Source organism: Coregonus lavaretus, assembly GCF_964263955.1.
Source record: "Coregonus lavaretus genome assembly, chromosome: 36".
NCBI classification, from domain to species: domain Eukaryota; kingdom Metazoa; phylum Chordata; class Actinopteri; order Salmoniformes; family Salmonidae; genus Coregonus; species Coregonus lavaretus.
Genome location: NC_140023.1, coordinates 26,371,761 through 26,392,132, shown reverse-complemented (window position 1 = coordinate 26,392,132; position 20,372 = coordinate 26,371,761). Strand labels below are relative to the sequence as shown.

Below are 20,372 nucleotides of genomic sequence, written 5' to 3'. Positions count from 1 at the left end.
GGTGGCCAGCTCTAGGTAGAGTCTTGGTGGTTCCAAACTCCTTCCATTTAAGAATGATGGAGGCCACTGTGTTCTTGGGGACCTTCAATGCTGCAGACATTTTTTGGTACCCTTCCCCAATCCTGTCTCGGAGCTCTATGGACAATTCCTTCAACCTCGTGGCTTGGTTTTTACTCTGACATGCACTGTCAACTGTGGGACCTTATATAGACAGGTGTGTGCCTAATAATGTCCAATCAATTTAATTTACCACAGGTGGACTCCAATCAAGTTGTAGAAACATCTCAAGGATGATCAATGGAAACGGAATGCACCTGAGCTCAATTTCGAGTCTCATAGCAAAGGGTCTGAATACTTATTTATGTAAATAAGGTATTTCTGTTTTTTATTTTTAATACATTTGGTAAAATTTCTAAAAAACAGTTTTTTTGCTTTGTCATTATGGGGTCTTGTGTGTAGATTGATGAAGATTTTTTTTTTAATCAATCCATTTTAGAATAATGCAGTAACGTAACAAAATGTGGAAAAAGTCAAAGGGTTTGAATAATTTCCGAAGGCACTGTATGTATATAACACAGGAAAATCACGTTTTTGACAGCACTGGTCCTTTAATATTCTTAAATATTCTTTACATTTAGCCTTTGAATTCAAGGAATCAACACACATTTTCAGAAACAACAGTTATTATCTGGGTGATTTTCTTTCCTGGTCGCACTGGTGCTCCCAAAATAAAATGTCAGGGCGCACAGAAAAATATCTAGGAGCATATGCAACCAAAATGGTCGCACTTTAGAGCCCTGGTTGCGGATGTGCATACAGTGGCTTGCGAAAGTATACACCCCCCTTGTAATTTTTCCTATTTTGTTGCCTTACAACCTGGAATTAAAATTGATATTTTGGGGATTTGTATAATTTGATTTACGCAACATTTCTACCACTTTGAAGATGCAAAATATTTTTATTGTGAAACAAACAAGAAATAAGACAGGAACACTGAAAACTTGAGCGTGCATAACTATTCACCCCCCCCCCCCCACACCTTTTGCAGCAATTACAGCTGCAAGTATCTTGGGGTATGTCTCTATAAGCTTGGCACATCTAGCCACTAGGATTTTTGCCCATTCTTCAAGGCAAAACTGCTCCAGCTCCTTCAAGTTGGATGGGTTCCGCTGGTGTACAGCAATCTTTAAGTCACACCACAGATTCTCAATTAGATTGAGGTCCAGGCTTTGACTAGGCCATTACAAGACATTTAAATGTTTCCCCTTAAACCACTCGAGTGTTGCTTTAGCAGTATGCTTAGGGTAATTTTCCTGCTGGAAGGTGAACCTCCGTCCCAGTCTGAAATCTCTGGAAGACTGAAACAGGTTTCCCTCAAGAATTTCCCTGTATTTAGCACCATCCATAATTCCTTCAATTCTGACCAGTTTCCCAGTCCCTGCCGATGAAAAACATCCCCACAGCATGATGCTGCCACCACCATGCTTCACTGTGGGGATGGTGTTCTCTGGGTGATGAGAGGTGTTGGGTTTGCGCCAGACATAGCATTTTCCTTGATGGCCAAAAAGCTCAATTTTAGTCTCATCTGACCAGAGTACCTTCTTCCATATGTTTGGGGAGTCTCCCACATGCCTTTTGGCGAACACCAAACGTGTTTGCTTATTTTTTTCTTCAAGCAATGGCTTTTTTTGGCCCCTCTTCCGTAAAGCCCAGCTCTGTGGAGTGTACGGCTTAAAGTGGTCCTATGGACACATACTCCAATCTCCGCTGTGGAACTTTGCAGCACCTTCAGGGTTATCTTTGGTCTCTTTGTTGCCTCTCTGATTAATGCCCTCCTTGCCTGGTCTGTAAGTTTTGGTGGGCGGCCCTCTCTTGGCAGGTTTGTTGTGGTGCCATATGCTTTCCATTTTTTAATAATGGTGCTCTGTGGGATGTTCAAAGTTTCAGCTATTTTTTTATAACCCAACCCTGATCTGTACTTCTCAACAACTTTGTCCCTCAACCTGTTTGGAGAGCTCCTTGGTCTTCATGGTGCCGCTTGCTTAGTGGTGTTGTAAACTCTGGGGCCTTTCAGAACAGGTGTATATATACTGAGATCATGTGACACTTAGATTGCACACAGGTGGACTTTATTTACATTTTAGTCATTTAGCAGACACTCTTATCCAGAGCGACTTACAGTTAGTGAGTGCATACATTTTTCATACTGTCCCCCCGTGGGAAATGAACCCACAACCCTGGCGTTGCAAGCGCCATGCTCTACCAACTGAGCTACAGGGGACCCCGTATTCTTTAACTATTTAACTAATTATGTGACTTCTGAAGGTAATTGGTTGCACCAGATCTTATTTAGGGGCTTCATAGCAAGGGGGGTGAATACATATGCACACACCACTTTTCCGTTATTAATTTTGTAGATTTTTTTTTAAACAAGTTATTTTTTTCATTTCACTTCACCAGTTTGGACTATTTTGTGTATGTCCATTACATGAAATCCAAATAAAAATCCATTTAAATTACAGATTGTAATGCATAAAAATAGGTAAAACGCCAAGGGGGATTAATACTTTTGCAAGGCACTGTACATTTGCATCTTACAGTGTACAATTACACACTAGGGAGTTATAGTTATTGATCAATGAAAGATATGCTTGCTTGGCCCTCTTATTTATCTTAGAAGGATATTTCTATATTTCAATAGAAGATGGCGCTGATCATAGTGTACTGTACATACTAAGTTGAGATGTTGTATTTATTCCCGTTGATTAATTGTAGTTACTACTGCTGTATATCACAGCTTACTACTACTGTCAGGGCTAAATGTGTCCATCACAACAGCTGAGTGATAAACATAGTTCCTCTCACACGGTACTAATAACTGTAGACAGCTCCAGGCCTATGGGCAGGCAGACCTACCCTCAGCGTGACATACCTCATGCATGACTGGATGGACATGGATATGGAGGCTAAATCACAAGACTGAGACTAGGCACAGACTGTATTGTCTACTACCACTTAACTCTTGCACTTGTCGTTCATCCACTCACACTCTCACTAGCACTGATTTTCCAGATAGCTGTTATTTGAAGAAGGTTTTACTTGAAAAGATTGTGATCAGTGGTTATTTGACCTACCAAATGTGTTGTGAAATACTGTCATTTAAGAATGGCCCAAACCTGATCCAGTATATCATTTAGAGGAGCAAACAAAATAGTCAGTTCCTCCTCTATGCAAGTATGTTCCAGTTAAAATATGTATATGAGACCAGACCATAACCTCTGCATTTATAGACCCTCTGGAGTCTCTCTACTTCCCCATGGGCTCAATAGACCCCTCTGTCAATGACTGGACTTAATACACGTCATCTACTGCGATCATGACTCTGCTAAATACAGGAGAGAGGTGGAGAGCGAGAGATGCTGAGAGAGAGAGAGAGCTCAGCCAATGTTCCCCCTGCTGTCCTCAGCAGAAACAGGGACGCAATTAACAAGAAAAATAGAAATAATTGATTCTCACTCTTCTCTCTCTGTCTCTCTCTCTCTCTCTCTCTCTCTCTCTCTCTCTCTCTCTCTCTCTCTCTCTCTCTCTCTCTCTCTCTCTCTCGCTCTCGCTCTCGCTCTCCCTCTTTCTCTCTCTCTCTCTCTCTCAGCCTGACACAGGTTTATCCGATACACCAGTGTCTGAAGTGTAATTTATCCTTTAATCAGTCTGTTATGGTTGTTCTGAGCTGTTGGAGAGATACATAGGACCTCTATTCAACCTTATGTTAACATACCTGATCCTATAATCATCTGCTCCATTGGCTGTATCAGGTGTGTTAGAGCAGGGCTACAGCAAAAGCCTGCACACCCAGTAGCTCTACAGGATGGTTGTCCATCCCTGACAATAGACTGGTCCAGGTAGTAATGGATAAATCAGCATGCGTGGCTCAGACGCTGGAATCAGACTGTTCTCATAGGGACCTCAGCGAATAATGATTTGGGATGGTGTGTGTGCGTGCATCCGTGCGTGTGTTTGTCTGTGCATGCGTATGTGTGTGTCCGTATATAGGTTATATGTGTTTGTGTTCATGTTTCTCTCTTTCTCTCCCCTCCCCCCCATCTCTAACTCCCCAGCCCGCTCCAAGAGCATGGTACTGGGCCGCTGCAGTTCTGCTCTAGGCCAGGAGATGGCGCTGAAGGCCGGCTGGCTGAAGAGACAGAGGAGCATCATGAGGAACTGGCAGCTACAGTGGTTCGTTCTCCAGACTGAAGCACTGTACTTCTATAAGGACCAGGATGAGACTAAACCTCAGGTATACTACACTATAGTTTAATGCACATATTCAGGACACTTTCAAGTCATTATACATATATCAGGACTGTATTATACTCTTTAAATGTGTTAATAATATATTATCTAATATCAGAAGCAGGAAACTCACTCTGTTGGATCTCCATGTAAGTCTCTTCTCGAGCCAGTCGATCTCTGGCTCCTCATTTCTGGCTCCTGTGTGCCTAGTTACCATGCCACACTGGCTATGTAACTGTTAATGGGGTTACTGGTCCTCCATTCCGGATCTGCGGGCCGTATAGTTGCTGACTGTTTGACTGCTAATGCGATAACTGGTTGTCCTCTGGGTGGGTTGGGTTGTAAGTCAGAGTGTTAAGTACAGTATCTGACCCCGGACCTGCCCATACTGGCGGGGATGGTAATGCGGGGAGAGAGATGGAAGGGGAGGCAGAGAGGCAGAGGGATAAATGGATTGAGGGATGTTTTCCTGAGTAATCCATCTCTCTACCTTCATTACTCCCTCAGTTGGACTTCTGCCAAGACTAAAGGAGACGATGGAGTCTACAATGTTTCGTAACATTTCTGTAATGTTTGTCATGCACAGCACGTCTTCCTTCCCTGTGCTCTAAGTGATTCCCATTTCAAACAGAGAGTTAAGTAATGTTTCTGTTTGGTTATTCCAAACTACACAATGCTTTACCTTTAACACTGTGTTCTCTCCTTTCTCTGTCTCTCTGTCTCTCTGTCTCTCTGTCTCTCTCTGTCTCTCTCTCTCTCTCTCTCTCTCTCTCTCTCTCTCTCTCTCTCTCTCTCTCTCTCTCTCTCTCTCTCTCTCTCTCTCTCTCTCTCTCTCTCTCTCTCTCTCTCTCTCTCTCTCTCTCTCTCTCTCTCTCTCTCTCTCTCTCAGGGATGCATCCTTCTCCAGGGCAGTCAGGTCAGTGAGCTGTCGGCCAATCAGGATGAAGCTGGTCGCCACCTGTTTGAGATTGCTCCAGGTAAGTAACCATGGAGACATCTAAACCCTCCCTCTGATGATGCACTTCCTGGTTCACATCAAATCAAATTGTATTCATCACATGCTTCGTAAACAACAGGTGAAAACTAATAGTGAAATGCTTACTTATGGGCCCTTCCCAACAATGCAGAGAGAAAGAAAATAGAGAAATAATAGAAAACTAAAACGCATCTTAACAAAAGTACAATAAATACACGAGTCATGATAACTTTGCTATATACACAGGGTAACAGTACAGAGTCGATGTGCAGGAGTACGAGGTAATTGAGGGAGATATGTACATAAAACTAGGAATAAAGTGACAGATAATATAGAGTAGCAGCAGCGTATGTGATGATAAAAAAAGTTAGTGCAAAAAGGGTCAATGCAGATAGTCCGGGTAGCTATTTGATTAACTATATATCTAACTATTTAGCAGTCTTATGGCTTGGGGTTAGAAGCTGTTGAGGGTCCTGTTGGTTCTAGACTTTGTGCATTGGTACCGCTTGCCGTGGGGTAGCAGAGAGAACAGTTTATGACTTCAATTGGTTTAACTTCTGTGTGTTGTAATGGAACTCTGGGTGGTGTTCCGTAGGAAGGAAACAGGATTTTAAAAAAATTAAACAGTGAAATGGAGAGGTACTTCTTGAACTTATCGAATAAGAAGGACTCATTTGTGTTAGCCGTTGCAAAATGTCTTGCTACTGTTACCCTATACTGAACATGACCCAGGTAAAGCCTGATTTATGAAATTATAGAGTTTTTCAGGGAACTCTGGATAGCATAGCTGTTCTCAGACTAGAAATCTATCGGTCTTGGTTAATATGTTGAGGAGTGGCCTCCCGAGTGGCGCAGCGGTCTAAGGCACTGCATCGCAGTGCTAGAGGCATCACTACAGACCCAGGTTCGATCCCGGGCTGTATCACAACCGGCCGTGATCAGGAGTCCCATAGGGCGGCGCACAATTGGCCCAGCGTCATCCGGGTTAGGGGAGGGTTTGGCCGGGGGGGGCTTTACTTGGCTCATCGTGCTCTAGCGACCCCTTGTGGCGGGTCGGGCGCCTGCGGGCTGACCACGGTCATCAGGTGAACTGTGTTTCCTCCGAGACATTGGTGTGGCTGGCTTCCGGGTAAAGCGGGCGGGTGTTAAGAAGCGCGGTTTGGCAGGTCATGTTTCGGAGGACGCATGACTTGACCTTCGCCTCCCGAGCCTGTTGGGGAGTTGCAGCGATGAGACAAAATTGAAATTGGGGAGAAAAAGGGGGTAAAGAACAGAAAATATGTTGTGCAGTGCATAATACACTCAATACTTTGTTGAGTGAAACAGAACTTGCATTACATGAACAAGATGTCAAACAGACACTCCAACAAGGAATCTATTTAGTTATGTTGTAACCATGGCAGGGTAGGCATGGTGGTATGGTGGAAGTACACACACACACAAATGTACGCACGCGCACAACCCCACACATGCATACAAAAAACGAATACACACACACACATAATCACACCCTTTGTCTATTTACTGCTGGGCGTTGCATGTGTCTCTGACAGAACTTTCAGGAATGCAGTATTATGACAATGTTGATAATTTCACAAATAATCCATGACAGAATATCCAAATCAATCTCTTTAATCTGGGTTATTTTTACCTTGAATCTTGTTGCTTTTCTCTGCTACTGTATTCACTCAGACATTTGGCTGTGGTGTATGTGTGTTCTAGCTCAGGGGTGCCTAAAATGTTTCACTCAGGCCCTCCTTCCAGCATTGGGGAAACTCCTGGGCCCCCCCTGTGTGTGTGCGCGCACCACGTCTATTTCTATGAGCACAAGCACTGTTCATGACACAAACTGTTCACAACCCTCTTGTTGGTGCAGAGAACATTTTGCAGGTTGAAAGCTTATTTCCTGGAATTCTATACATTTTGTCATTGGGGTGCAGAGTAAATGTTGCAGTTTTAAAGCTCATTTTCTTGCAATTCTATACATTTTGCCATGTCTAGTGTTTATTCATGTGATATTTGAGTGACTCAAACATTACAACAAAATCTATGGGCTAAGAGCGTCTGCTAAATGACTAAAATGTAAATGAAAAACAGTCCACCTCAGATCCTGACCACAGCCTCGACACCACAGCAGGACAGATAAATGAAGAACCATCAACCCAGGAGACCCGCCCCTATCAGCCCCATTGATAGCCCTCTTGACAACCACCCCACACCCACTGAGGACATACAAAAGCCACAGATTGTACTCCTTTTGGACTCAAATGGGAAATACATATAATCAAATAAACTTTTCCCCTAAACACCCAGCATGCCCTAGACCTACTGTCTGAGGACCAACTAGGGTCATCCAGCTGCATAATAATTCTCACAGGCACAAATGACCTGATAGCACAGCAGGAAAGGGTGACCACAACACTCAAGGGAGTGATTAAAAAAGCTACTTCCACTTTCCCCAACTCACGAATGGTTATAGCAGGAACCCGGACTTAAAGAAATCAGAAATACAGACATTGTTATTCTACAATAAACATGGTATAGAGGAGATGGACCCACTGGTTGCCCTCTAAGTTACAGAGAGCTGGTAGTCCCATCCACCAAACTACCCCTGAGTGAAACAGGGAATGGACTCAGGGGGTAATTTGTTATAGATCAGATCTAACCCATTCTATTAAATGAATCAAATCAGGAGCATTTTATATCTATAAATAAGGCAATTATCTCCACAGAGAAAAAATATCCTCCTGTGTGCTACCTACACTATATATTCAAAAGTATGTGGACACCCCAAATTAGTGGAGTCGGCTATTTCAGCCACACCCGTTGTTGATGGGTGTATAAAATCGAGCACATAGCCATGCAATCTCTATAGACAAACATTGTCAGTAGAATGGCCTTGCTGAAGAGCTCAGTGACTTTTAACGTGGTGCCATCATAGGATGCCATCTTTCCAACATGTCAGTTCGTCAGATTTCTGCCCTGCTAGAGCTGCCCCGGTCAACTGTAAGTGCTGTTATTGTGAAGTGGAAACGTCTAGGAGCAACAACGGCTCAAACGCGAAGTGGTAGGCCTCACAAGCTCACAGAACAGGACCGCCAAGTGCTGAAGTTCGTAGCGCGTAAAAATCTGTCCTCGGTTGCAACACTCACTAGCGAGTTCCAAACTGCCTCTGGAAGCAACGTCAGCACAATAACTGTTCGTCGGGAGCTTCATGAAATGGATTTCCATGGCCGAGCAGCCGCACACAAGCCTAAGATCAACAATGCGCAATGCCAAGCATCGGCTGGAGTGGTGTAAAGCTCGCTGCCATTGGACTCTGGAGCAGTGGAAACACATTCTCTGGAGTGATGAATCACACTTCACCATCTGGCAGTCTGACGGACGAATCTGGGTTTGGCGGATGCCATGAGAATGCTACCTGCCCCAATGCATAGTGTCAACTGTAAAGTTTGGTGTAGGAGGAATAATGGTCTGGGGCTGTGTTTCATGGTTCGGGGAAGGCCCCTTAGTTCCAGTGAAGGGAAATCTTAATGTATGCTACAGTATGACAATGACATTCTAGATGATTTTGTGCTTCCAACTTTGTGGTAACTATTTGGGGAAGGCCCTTTCCTGTTTCACAAAGACAATGCACCCGTGCACAAAGCGAGGTCCATACAGAAATGGTTTGTCGAGATCGGTGTGGAAGAACTTGACTGGCCTGCACAAAGCCCTGACCTCAACCCCATCGAACACTATTGGGATGAATTGGAACACCCAACATCAGTGCCCGCCCTCACTAATACTCTTGTAGCTGAATGGAAGCAAGTCCCTGCAGCAATATTCCAACATCTAGTGGAAAGCCTTCCCAGAAGAGTGGAGGCTGTTATAGCATCAAAGGGGGGACCAACTCCATTTTAATGCCCATGATTTTGGAATGAGACTTCAGAGGAGCAGGTGTCCACATACTTTTGGTAATGTAGTGTATATCCCCAGTATACTCCTGAGTGGCGCAGTGGTCTAAGGCACTGCATCGCAGTGCTAACTGTGCCACTAGAGATCCTGGTTCGAATCCAGGCTCTGTCGCAGCCGGCCGCGACCGGGAGACCCATGGGGCGGCGCACAATTGGCCCAGCGTCGTCCAGGGTAGGGGAGGGAATGGCCGGCAGGGATGTAGCTCAGTTGATAGAGCATGGCGTTTGCAACGCCAGGGTTGTGGGTTTGATTCCCACGGGGGGGGGGGGGGGCAGTATAAAAAAAATATATATATATATGTATTCACTAACTGTAAGTCGCTCTGGATAAGAGCGTCTGCTAAATGACTAAAAATGTAAAAAAATGTAAAAAAATAAATAAATCCCCATACTTTAATGAAGACAGTTTCTCCATCCTAGAGAGGGGAGATCAACCATTTCCAGGCCCAGGGACATGTACTAGTCTGTGGTGACCTAAATGCCAGAACTGGACAAGAACCTGACACTCTCAGCACACAGGGGGGGACACCTACCTGGAGGTGACAGCATTCCCTCCCCATATGCCCCCCTACACAAAACTACAATATAACCAACAAAGACGGGTCACAACTCCTGCAGTTCTGTTGCACACTTGGTCTGTACATAGTCAATTGTAGGCTTCGAGGGAACTCCTACAGTAGGTACAACTACAGCTCATCCTTTGGCAGCAGTACTGTAGACTACTTTATCACAGACCTCAAACCAGAGTCTGTCAGAACGTTCACAGTCAGCCCACTGACACCCCTATCAGACCACAGCAAAATCACAGCCTACTTGAACAGAGCAATACTCAACCATGACTCATTAAAGCCAATGTCATGCCTTTTTTCGTGCCTTTTTACAGTAGCACGGGACACCCGCATGGCATGCTGTTGTTCTAGCCTGTATTGAATTGCCATTTCTTCACCTTGGCTTTGTAGCTTTAAATAAGTGGTAGAAATGACATTTTTTTAAAGAATCGACTTGATTGCTCGCACTAGTGATGTTACGTTTGATTCCGGAGCTCCGAGGTATGCATCGAAATCGCTAAGCAGTTTATTTTTAAGCAGTGTGCCGATGCTTTTATCGCTTTATCAGAAGCACGTAATCAATGACATCTGAAGCTTTGTTTCGTCGAACAACCACCTTATTGGTTTGGTATTGGTTTCGGTAGAAGACAAAAAGGCTACACTGCGCACGTGCTACGGCATGTGGGACATCATCTATAATAATTTGGCTGTTCTAAATTATTTTGACCAGCAGGTGCCACTAGAATACACTGTGTTGATCAAAGCCTTGAGTAATGAACTGACACAATTGTCTGGAAATGCTAAATGCTTCAGGAAGCTTAGTTTCCCCATCACTAGCTTGCACATCACAAGTCAGGCATTAACTCGGTTTTAGAAGGAATACATGATTATATAAAAATCTTATATTTTAAGCCATTTAAGGCAGCACTAAAATGAATGCATTTCAATGAGAGATTCACTTTTCTTTACCCTTTGTGGGCGGGACCGAAGCTGTTGCCTTGGACGCAAGGCCAGAACTGATTCGAACGTTTAAACCTGTCTTCCTCTATAACAATGCCTCCATACCGTGTCAAAGCAATTAGAGGAACTCTCAGTACCACTAATGATTAAGTTATGGGGGTGATTGATAGAAGTCATGGTTACCTGCAGGAAGTCCCCAGAGTGCGGTGCATAGAGGAAAGCCAAGGTACTTGGAAAATAATGGACTCCTGTGACTCCTATCTCTGTCAGATAAGCAGAGAACAACTTCCCCACCACATAGTGAAAGTAGGCCTGTGTGGAGAGAGAGAGAGATGGTTAGAGGTCAATCTCTTTTATTGTAACTGCACAATAACTACCACAGTAAAAGTAATCCAATCTGTATTTCAAATAGACTATCTCAAAGTATGCATTTAGCGGTTTACAATATTGGCTATTTAGTTCAGAGCTTGATCTCTCTTGGCTCCCCCTCTAGTCCAAGGGCCACCCACCAAAAAAGGGTTCAGAAAAGGCATTCCATGACCCAGGAAGCAAAACTGCAAAGTTTCAACATCATTACGTAGATACATTTATGAATATGAACATTGTGGTTCAAAACTTGTAAAAGTTGCACATTAATTAAATATTATAAATCAAAGGTACAATTTCGAAATCATAGCGCATTTTGGGTAATTACCCCGGCAACATTATGAGGTTGCCAACTTGCCATGTTACACCTTGGTTACAATTTTTACACACGTTCCATTGTCCATTCTTGCAGAAAGCAATGTATGCACCGGACCAGAGGTCCGGTGCATACAAATAATATAAGATAAGAAGCTGTTGAAAGGTGCTACATTTAATATAAGATAATATAAGATAAGAAGCTGTTGAAAGGTGCTACATTTATTTTTCTCCTATGCCAGAACAGTGCTGGATGTAGCTGTCGGGACATGTTTTAACAAACAATTAATTTTATTTGGTTAGCATGCAAAATAAATGATGGCCCTTGTAGGCTAAATACAGCTGCCAAAACTTCTTACAGTAACTGAGAAAACCACTATACATGGTTAAAACATATTTCCCCATTTCGGAGTTCATCTGGATCAGTGAAGTTCCTTGAGCTTATGCAAGGACGAACACCCAACGCACAAATAGTTCTGTGTTCTGTGCGCCAGTGTGCAACAAAAGTAACCAAGGTGAAACATAGCAACGTCGGAACATTACAAGGGCAATTACCCAAGATGCGCTGTGATTTCGATGCTAAATATCATAACTTTGATTGAAGATTAAAAGTTAATGTGCAACTTTTAAAAGTTTTGAAACAGACAGTGTTCATGTTCATACCATTATTTACATAATCTTGTTGACATTTTGCAGTTTAATTTCTTGGGTCACGGAACAACACATTTTTGATGGGTGGCCCTTGGACTACTCACGCCATCTCAATCAAGGGCCTTTTCCCCAGTGAGGGCCTTCCCTATCTGTTCTCACCCTGCCTCTCCCTTCTCCGCCACTCACTGCCAGTCATGCTGGTCTTCCAAGTTCTCCTTCTCTACTAACTCCTCGCTAACATAGCTAGCGAAGATACCGTAACTTTTAAATGTGGTTAGCTTCCTAGCTAGCTGCTAGCTGACACTAACCTAGCTTGCATAATCAATAGCCTGCTTTAATAACAGAAGACCAAATAACAACCTACTTAAATTTCAATATTGAAATCATAGCTAGTTGATTAGCTAGTTGGTTGGTTAGCTAGTTTCTCTACTGAAAAACAATAGAGCTTACATTTTTATCGTTGGCCATCGTCCCTAACGCTACTTCACCACTGACTTAACGTAGCATGCATAGAAAGATGCCTGAGCCGAGTTTCCCCATTTTTCAGGGGAAACGGAACATAGGTTGAAAATACTGTACCCCTGAAAACCAGATGTTAGTGTTTTCTGGAGACTCCGCATAGGCTACTTCACCACCATCACTTTGCCTTTCACCGTCAAAAATTAGGTTAGAGAGCAGTCAAGCTGTGATTGGTCCAGAAACCTGACAAATTGCGTTTCAGTTGAATGCTACAGGCTATATTCATTGTCTAGAATTTTCACCTGTAATAAAATAATAGTAAAAGTAGATTTTCTGGTGTGAGATGAGAAATCCATGTGGGGATGCGATGTATTTGTGAGAGCGCCGTAACTTCTGAGTCTTGACGTTTAGTAAGTATCTGCAAAACAAAACAAAAATCTCTGCTCTATAATTAATATTTTGCGTGTTGCAATAATGTTCTGCTCACTCAAAGTGACACTTGCAAGTGCAACTCAAGTTTAATTTGCGTGCCCCCTGCTGCCTGTGCACTCGTGGAACACATCCTCTGCGCTCTCGACTCAGTGTTTGCTTGCTCAATAATGTTTCATCTTGCTTGACAGCGCCATCTCGCACGTGCTCGACTTTAGAGATCGATTTGACACCATACATATAGACAGACAGGACTAACCATGCCCTGTAGTATCTAATAATAGATAGATGTTAGGAGCAGAATATCTTACATTTTATATTTTAGTCATTTAGCAGACACTCTTATCCAGAGCGACTTACAGTGCATTCATCTTAAGATAGCTAGGTGGGACAACCCCATATCACAGGCATTAGGGGGGGTCAAGTGCAAGTGCTGGTTAAGTATTTTTTTTTGGGGTGGGGGGGGGGTCGAGGTGAGGAGGAGGATTATTTAAAATAAGTTTGAAGAGGTAGGGTTTCAGATGTTTTTGGAAGATGGGCAGGGACTCTGCTGTCATAGCTTCAGGGGGAAGCTGGTTCCACCATTGGGGTGCCAGGACAGAGAAGAGCTTGGACTGGGCTGAGCAGAGCAGGAGCTGCCCTCTCGTAGGGGTGGGAGGGCCAAGAGACCTGAGGTGGCAGAACAGAGTGCTCGGGTTGGTGTGTAGGGTTTGAGCATAGCCTGAAGGTAGGGAGGGGCAGTTCCTCTTACTGTTCCATAGATATGCACCATGGTCTTGTAGTGGATGCGAGCTTCAACTGGAAGCCAGTGGACTGTGCGGAGGAGTGGGGTGACATGAGAGAACTTGGGAAGGTTGAAAACCAGGCGGGCTGCAGTGTTCTGGATAAGTTGTAGAGGTTTGATGGCACAAGCAGGGAGCCCGGCCAACAGCGAGTTGAAGTAGTCCAGATGGTAGAGGACAAATGCCTGGATTAGGACCTGCGCCGCTTCATGTGTGAGGAAGGGTCGTACTCTACAGATGTTGTAGAGCATGAACCTGCAGGAGCGGGTCACTGCTTTGATGTTTGCAGAGAACGACAGGGTGTTGTCCAGGATCACGCCAAGGTTCTTTGCACTCTGGGAGGGAGACACTGTGGAGTTGTCAACCGTGATGGAGAGGTCTTTGAGCGGGCAGTCCTTCCCCGGGAGGAAGAGCAGTTCCGTCTTGTCGAGGTTGAGCTTGAGGTGGTGGGCCGACATCCAAGTTGAGATATCTGCCAGGCACGCAGAGATGCGTGTCGCCACCTGGATGTCAGAAGGGGGGAAGGAGAAAAGTAGTTGAGTGTCATCCGCATAGCAATGATAGGAGAGACCATGTGAGGATATGACGGAGCAGAGTGACTTGGTTTATAAAGAGAAGAGGAGAGGGCCTAGAATCGAGGCTGGAAGACACCAGTAGTGAGAGTACGTGGTGCCGACACAGATCCTCTCCACGCCAGCCAGGTAGGATGCAATCCAAGAGTGTGCAGAGCCTGAGACGCCCAGCCCTGAGAAGGTGGAGAGGAGGATCTGATGGTTCACGATATCACTGGCATAGTTCCACCACCAACATCTAGTGGTCTACAAAGATTGATGAGCACCACTGTTAAAGGCTCTTTGTATGGCACATAAGCACAGAGCATTGCATGATGACACTGACAATACCAATAATAACGTACTATGTAGATGGCATCATTGCTAAAGACAAGCGCTGTGCTCATGAAGACTCAACAGTGCACTCTGCATATAGTTACCAATGACAATGTACTACGCACACAGAATCAATTTCCACCTGCCATACTTGATGCTAGTGGTTCATGCGTTGTTTTTAAATCCCCTCACAGACTGAAGATGAAGTGTTTAAATGTACACTGTTGGCGTCATGTTGGTTGCTCACACAGGTTGTGTGTGTGTGTTTGCAGGAGGCAGTGGAGAGAAGGATCGTTCAGGTCTGAGCGAGTCTTTCCTGTTGATGGCTAAGTCGCAGAGTGACATGGAGGAATGGGTCAGAGCCATACGAAGAGCTATATGGGCCCCGCTAGGAGGAGGTAACACACGCAAACATGCACACACAAACACACACATGCTCGTACACATACTCACACATACACACACACACACAAATACACACACAGACACACACGTGCACACACAGAAAACACACACACACAAACGTCCTGTAAGAGCCAGTTGATTGCGTGTGTGTGCGCATGCGTGCTTGCGTGCCTGTGTGTGTGTCCTTGGAATTTGCTCTAGGTATTTTTGGACAGCATTTAGAGGAGACAATGCAGTGTGAGAGTGGGTGTGGCAGCAGCAGCAAGCCTCTGGTGCCTCTGCTGGTGCAGCAGTGTGTATGTTTTATACACCAGAATGGCCTCACAGAGGAGGGGCTGTTCAGAATGCCTGGACAAACCAATCACGTACGAGAGCTGCAGGACGCCTTTAACTGCGGGGAGAAACCACTGTTTGACAGGTAGGAGAAGTACTTTCCCTTTACATCAACTTTCCCTTTAAAGGTAACACAGAATATCACAATGTAAAACACAACATACTGTAACAGAACACAGACAGGTAGAGGGGCTGTGTTGTAAATCAGTCATAATTCTTATGTTTAACAGGTTATCTACAGATACAGATTATCTAAATATTATAATGTAAAGAGGAAAACACATTTTATGACCCTGAATTGTCGTGACTTCTCACCCTGACCCCTGACCTGTCCTGCAGTAACACTGATGTCCACACGGTGGCGTCCCTGCTGAAGTTGTACCTCAGAGAGCTGCCAGAGCCTGTGGTGCCTTTCAACAAATACACAGAGTTCCTCTCCACCGCTCAGCTACTGGCCAAGGACCAGGAGGAGGTGTGTGTGTGTGTGTGCGTTTGTGTGTGTGTGCACATGTGACACACATATGCCCCTTTTCAAAGTAGTAATGTTCTCATTCAAACCCTAATGAATAATGATATAGGGACTTTGTCTTTTTGAAGGGGATCCTTGAGCTGGGCAGGCAGGTGAAGACTCTTCCTCAGGTCAACTACAACCTCCTCAGATACATCTGCAGGTGAAAATATGCACTACCAGGCGGTTGAGTTGCCCATTAAAGGAATGCTATTAAGTCAAAGCTAGTGATAATGGGCAATAAAGACATATTGTTATGGGATTTTCTTTGTCTGTGCAAATACAAAAAACCTTTCAAATCCATATAATTATTTACTGTATGCCTGTTATCTTCAATATGATTCATAATATCATTCAGTATATGTCATTTTACTGGTATTCTAAGCATATAAACTGTAAACGCATACATTTACATGCATTTGAATATTCATATTTTGACACAAATGTAGCATATTTTATTAATATTTGATATCCTCATTTAACTAAACTTATCTTCCATCATAAGTCAATTAAGCAGACATAATGTAAATTAATGTATTATTTTTTTATTACTTAAAACATTTTCCAATACAGTTTACTCTAATTGGGCAGCTCAACCTGCTAGTTGAGATGTTTGCGATGTGTTATCTATCAAAGTTTAAGTCATGCAAACAAACATGATTCATTTCTGGCCTATATTGAGGCTAAATACACATATTTTGCAGAACAATAATTGTTCAGATATTTTTTTCTTGGTGTGCCAGTTAAAGGGTTAATGACATCGTGTAACACTATAAATAGATGTGTAATGGCATCAGCAGGCAGCTGAGGCAGCAAAATGTGTCAGATGACACAGGCGGTGCCAACAGCATGACTCACCACCACTTCTCATACTGTGTCTGTCTCAAGTCTGAATCATACTGAACATACAAGAGTTGAGATATTCAGACAATCTTGGAGGAAATAAAATGTTGCTTCAGGGGGCTATTTATTTTTCTCCTCTGTGTTTTATTCTTACCAGCCTTTATATGTGTGTGCGTGCGTGCATATGTGCGTGTGTGCTTGCATGTGTGCATGTGTGTATGTGCACTATAGATTCCTAGATGAGGTCCAGTCCCACTCAAGTCAGAACAAGATGAGTGTTCAGAACCTGGCCACTGTGTTCGGACCCAACATCCTCCGTCCCAAGATGGAGGACCCACAAATCATAATGGAGGGTAGATACCAGCGCATTTGTCTCTCTAATGACACACGTGCTATGAGCAAACTAATCGTAACATTTCACATAGAGGGGATTTGTAAAGTGCAATTTAAGTTTGAACTTTTATTTTACAATATCAGTGAGAAGGATGCATTGTTTAAACAGAGTTTAAAGCCAATATATGTAATTTATTTCTCAGCCAACCACAGCCCTGCCACTTTTTTGCTATAATCTGAGGGATGAGGCTGGAGAAAGCATTTTCATTTTCTGGTGTTAGGTTCTGAACAAACAGAGTAAAAACTCAAACGGACCACTAGGAAAAGCTCAAACAAAGTTTATTAACCCACTGGGTCAAACAGCTGCAAAGACAAAGACATGTTTACACAAGCACATATATTTATACCCTACTACTAGGAGGAGTCAACTCCTTGCACATCTAGACAGCCAATACATCTCTGTTGCTAGTCAGGAACTTAATTGGTTCCTCTCACTGGTGTATTCATGGCCCTGCCTCATGCTAGAAACTTTGTGGGCGTGGAAATATATGTGTGTGGGATAGGACTGTTCCTTCTCACTTCATCTGACCTGACCTCGGGCCAAATTCCTCGCTCCTCCCTAATCCACGGCTGTCCTACCTTATCAGTGACTGAAACCAGACTGTTGCCCTTTGCCTCCCTCCTTAGGAGCCAATATAATGTTTTGACAGAATGTAAACTTTCTGCACTCCCCCCTCCTCACTCAGTAACTTTCCATACACCTCGTTCTTATCCCCCCTCCATTGACCCCAACAATATACATTCCTTATACATGTAAAGTAATCAATAAGTTCTAGTATGGTAACATACAATATACAAAAGTATATTTCAAGCTAGAATCCCACACTGGAAAAGGGCTACATATAAATCCTGTAAATAATGGTTTGCTTTTTATTCCATCTTGCAGGTAGTTCCCAGGTGCAGCACCTGATGTCCGTACTGATCAGTGAACACTCTCGTCTGTACCAGGGGGAGGCAGAGACTCCCAGGGAGGACCAATCTGCCCCTCCTCCAACTCCCTATCCCCGGGTCCCCCCGATTCAGCGCTGCAAGGTGGAGTGGCTCTCACAGGAGGACATCCTGCCCCCCAACTCCGCTCAGGACTATCCATCCCTGGGACAGACCCTTAACACCCCAAGTCAGGAACCACTTAAACCCCTCCCGACCTCCACAGTGTCCTCTCTTGACACTGACCACCCTGGATCAACCCCCAAGGAAAGAACAGAGGGGGATTCTAAGGGAAATAATGGTGAAGGAACAGAAGAAAAGGTGGAGAGAAAGAGTGAAGGAAAGAGCGAAAGAAAGCTCTCGGGTTGTAGTGGCGCAGACCTCGGTCCCAGTAAGCAGTCCAAAAGCCAGTCTTCATGGAGGTCCTCCTTGAAGGGCAGGTTTGGGTCAGCGGGGGTGAGGGGGAAGTTGGGGGGGTCAGCAGTTGATGTGTCGACAGTCACCGGGGGCAACTGGCTGATGAACGGCCTGACGTCCTTCCGCAGTCACCGACGGACCGCTTCGACCGGTGAACGACTCAAAGAGTCCTCGCTTTGCCTGAAAGAGACACATAAAGATTCTCTGCTAGACTCATATACTGACTCCTCATTGTCGCTAAAAGACTCTTCACACTCCCAAAGAAGCACACTAAAAGACTCATCTCCTTTACATATAGACTCCTCCTGTTCTACTATAGGCTCCTCCTATCCCAATATAAAGCCCTCCCTGTCTGTCAGAAACTCCCCCCATTCCAACAGGCTCTCGACCTATGACAACGTTAATGTCACTCCCTGCAGTCTGAGCATGCCCGGTGGCAGCCCCTCCCCCTGGACCTCTTGTGAGATCCCATTGGCTGAATCTACAGGAAGTGAGTGCAGCACACTGAACTCTGGGTTAGGGTCAGGGCTATGGTCAGGGCAGGCTGTGGCGGGGTCCTCGGTGGCTGGGGGCAGTAGCTCTGCTCTAGAGCTGTCTGTGAGCAGCGCTGGCTGGACTGAGGGTGACCCTGGGGATGACATCTCAGGTCAGAGGTCAGGGGTCAACGAGGGTCTGTTCAGCCTGGTGACAGAGTTGAAGGAGGAGCTGAGGAAACAGAGGATCAGCTATGAGACACGCATACACAAGTATGAACTAACTTGTGTTCTTGTTGATATGGCAATGTTATGGTGTTTGTGTGTGTATGTGAGTGTGTGCACATACATGCATGTGTGCACATCCACGCGTGTGTGTCTGCTGTAATCTCTAACCTCTCTCTCTATGTTCCTAGATTGGAGGAGTCGTGTTCAGGTCTTCGTCTCCAGTCTGGTCGTTTAGAAGAGGATCTAGGCCAGGAGAAGAAGAGGTTCCGCATGATGGAGATCCGACTGGGGAACTCGGAACGCGCAAGGCAAGATGCTGAGACTCGGAATGTTCTCCTGCAGAAAGAGATGGAAGAGTTATTTGCTACACTGAGAAACCTGACCACTGGCACAGATACCAGCTAGACCTGAGCAGACAGCGTTAGCCCACCGAGCTAAAGCCTACCCACTGGGCACAAACTGTATGACTCAATGTTGTTTCAACATAATATGTCAACGGATAGCGACATGGAATTTATGTAGAAAATACATTATATTTGAAAAAAGTAATCAACGTCAAATGTTGTTTTGAGGGTGAAATTTAAACCACAGGATTATGTCATCATGGTAACCATATTTCAACATAGACAAACCTTGTATAAAATATGTTGAATTTGTACCTTTAAAAAAAAACAGATCTTCAACCTTATATCCACTATCAGAAAAAAAAATATATAGGCTGGGCAGCACCTCCTACTGGACAATTTATCTATAGCTACACTTTGGTCTACCAACCAGGGTTTTAACCAAGCCTAGCCCTGCGTAGCTATGATATTTGTCACTGACTATCACCAATGTGCTATCGTGAGAATGATTGTTGAGAGATCTCCACTTAAAAACTAAATAGAATCACTGTTGCTATCGAAGTCATTCCAAAAGGTAGGTTTAACAGAGCATATTAAATGTGACCATTCTTTATCACTCAAATATCATCAATGATGGTATTTAGGCCTATATAGCATTTGCAAAGTCATCAACAGCTTTGGTTTGAATTCAACCCAGAATTCAACAAAACATTTATATAATGCCTAAAAATAATATTACTAAATCAAATCAAACTTTATTTAAAGTGCATTTAAAGTTTGATTTGATTTAGTCCTATTCTTTAATTCCACAAACAGGAATTAAAGCCAGACTAAGTCAGTGGCACAGATGGAACTATCCAAGCAGAAGACACATCTCCTTCA

The 20,372-nt window shown here is 44.1% G+C and overlaps 1 pseudogene across 1 annotated transcript; it reads left to right on the top strand.

Annotated features, from left to right (window-relative positions):
- The first annotated feature begins 4,121 nt into the window (after positions 1-4,121).
- LOC311110965 (rho GTPase-activating protein 22-like) lies at positions 4,122-19,847 on the top strand (annotated as a pseudogene). Its single transcript, XR_014615913.1, has 8 exons — positions 4,122-4,294; positions 5,180-5,267; positions 14,892-15,442; positions 15,697-15,829; positions 15,955-16,028; positions 16,940-17,061; positions 17,988-19,191; positions 19,335-19,847. The product of XR_014615913.1 is annotated as a rho GTPase-activating protein 22-like (transcript).
- The last annotated feature ends 525 nt before the right edge of the window (positions 19,848-20,372 follow it).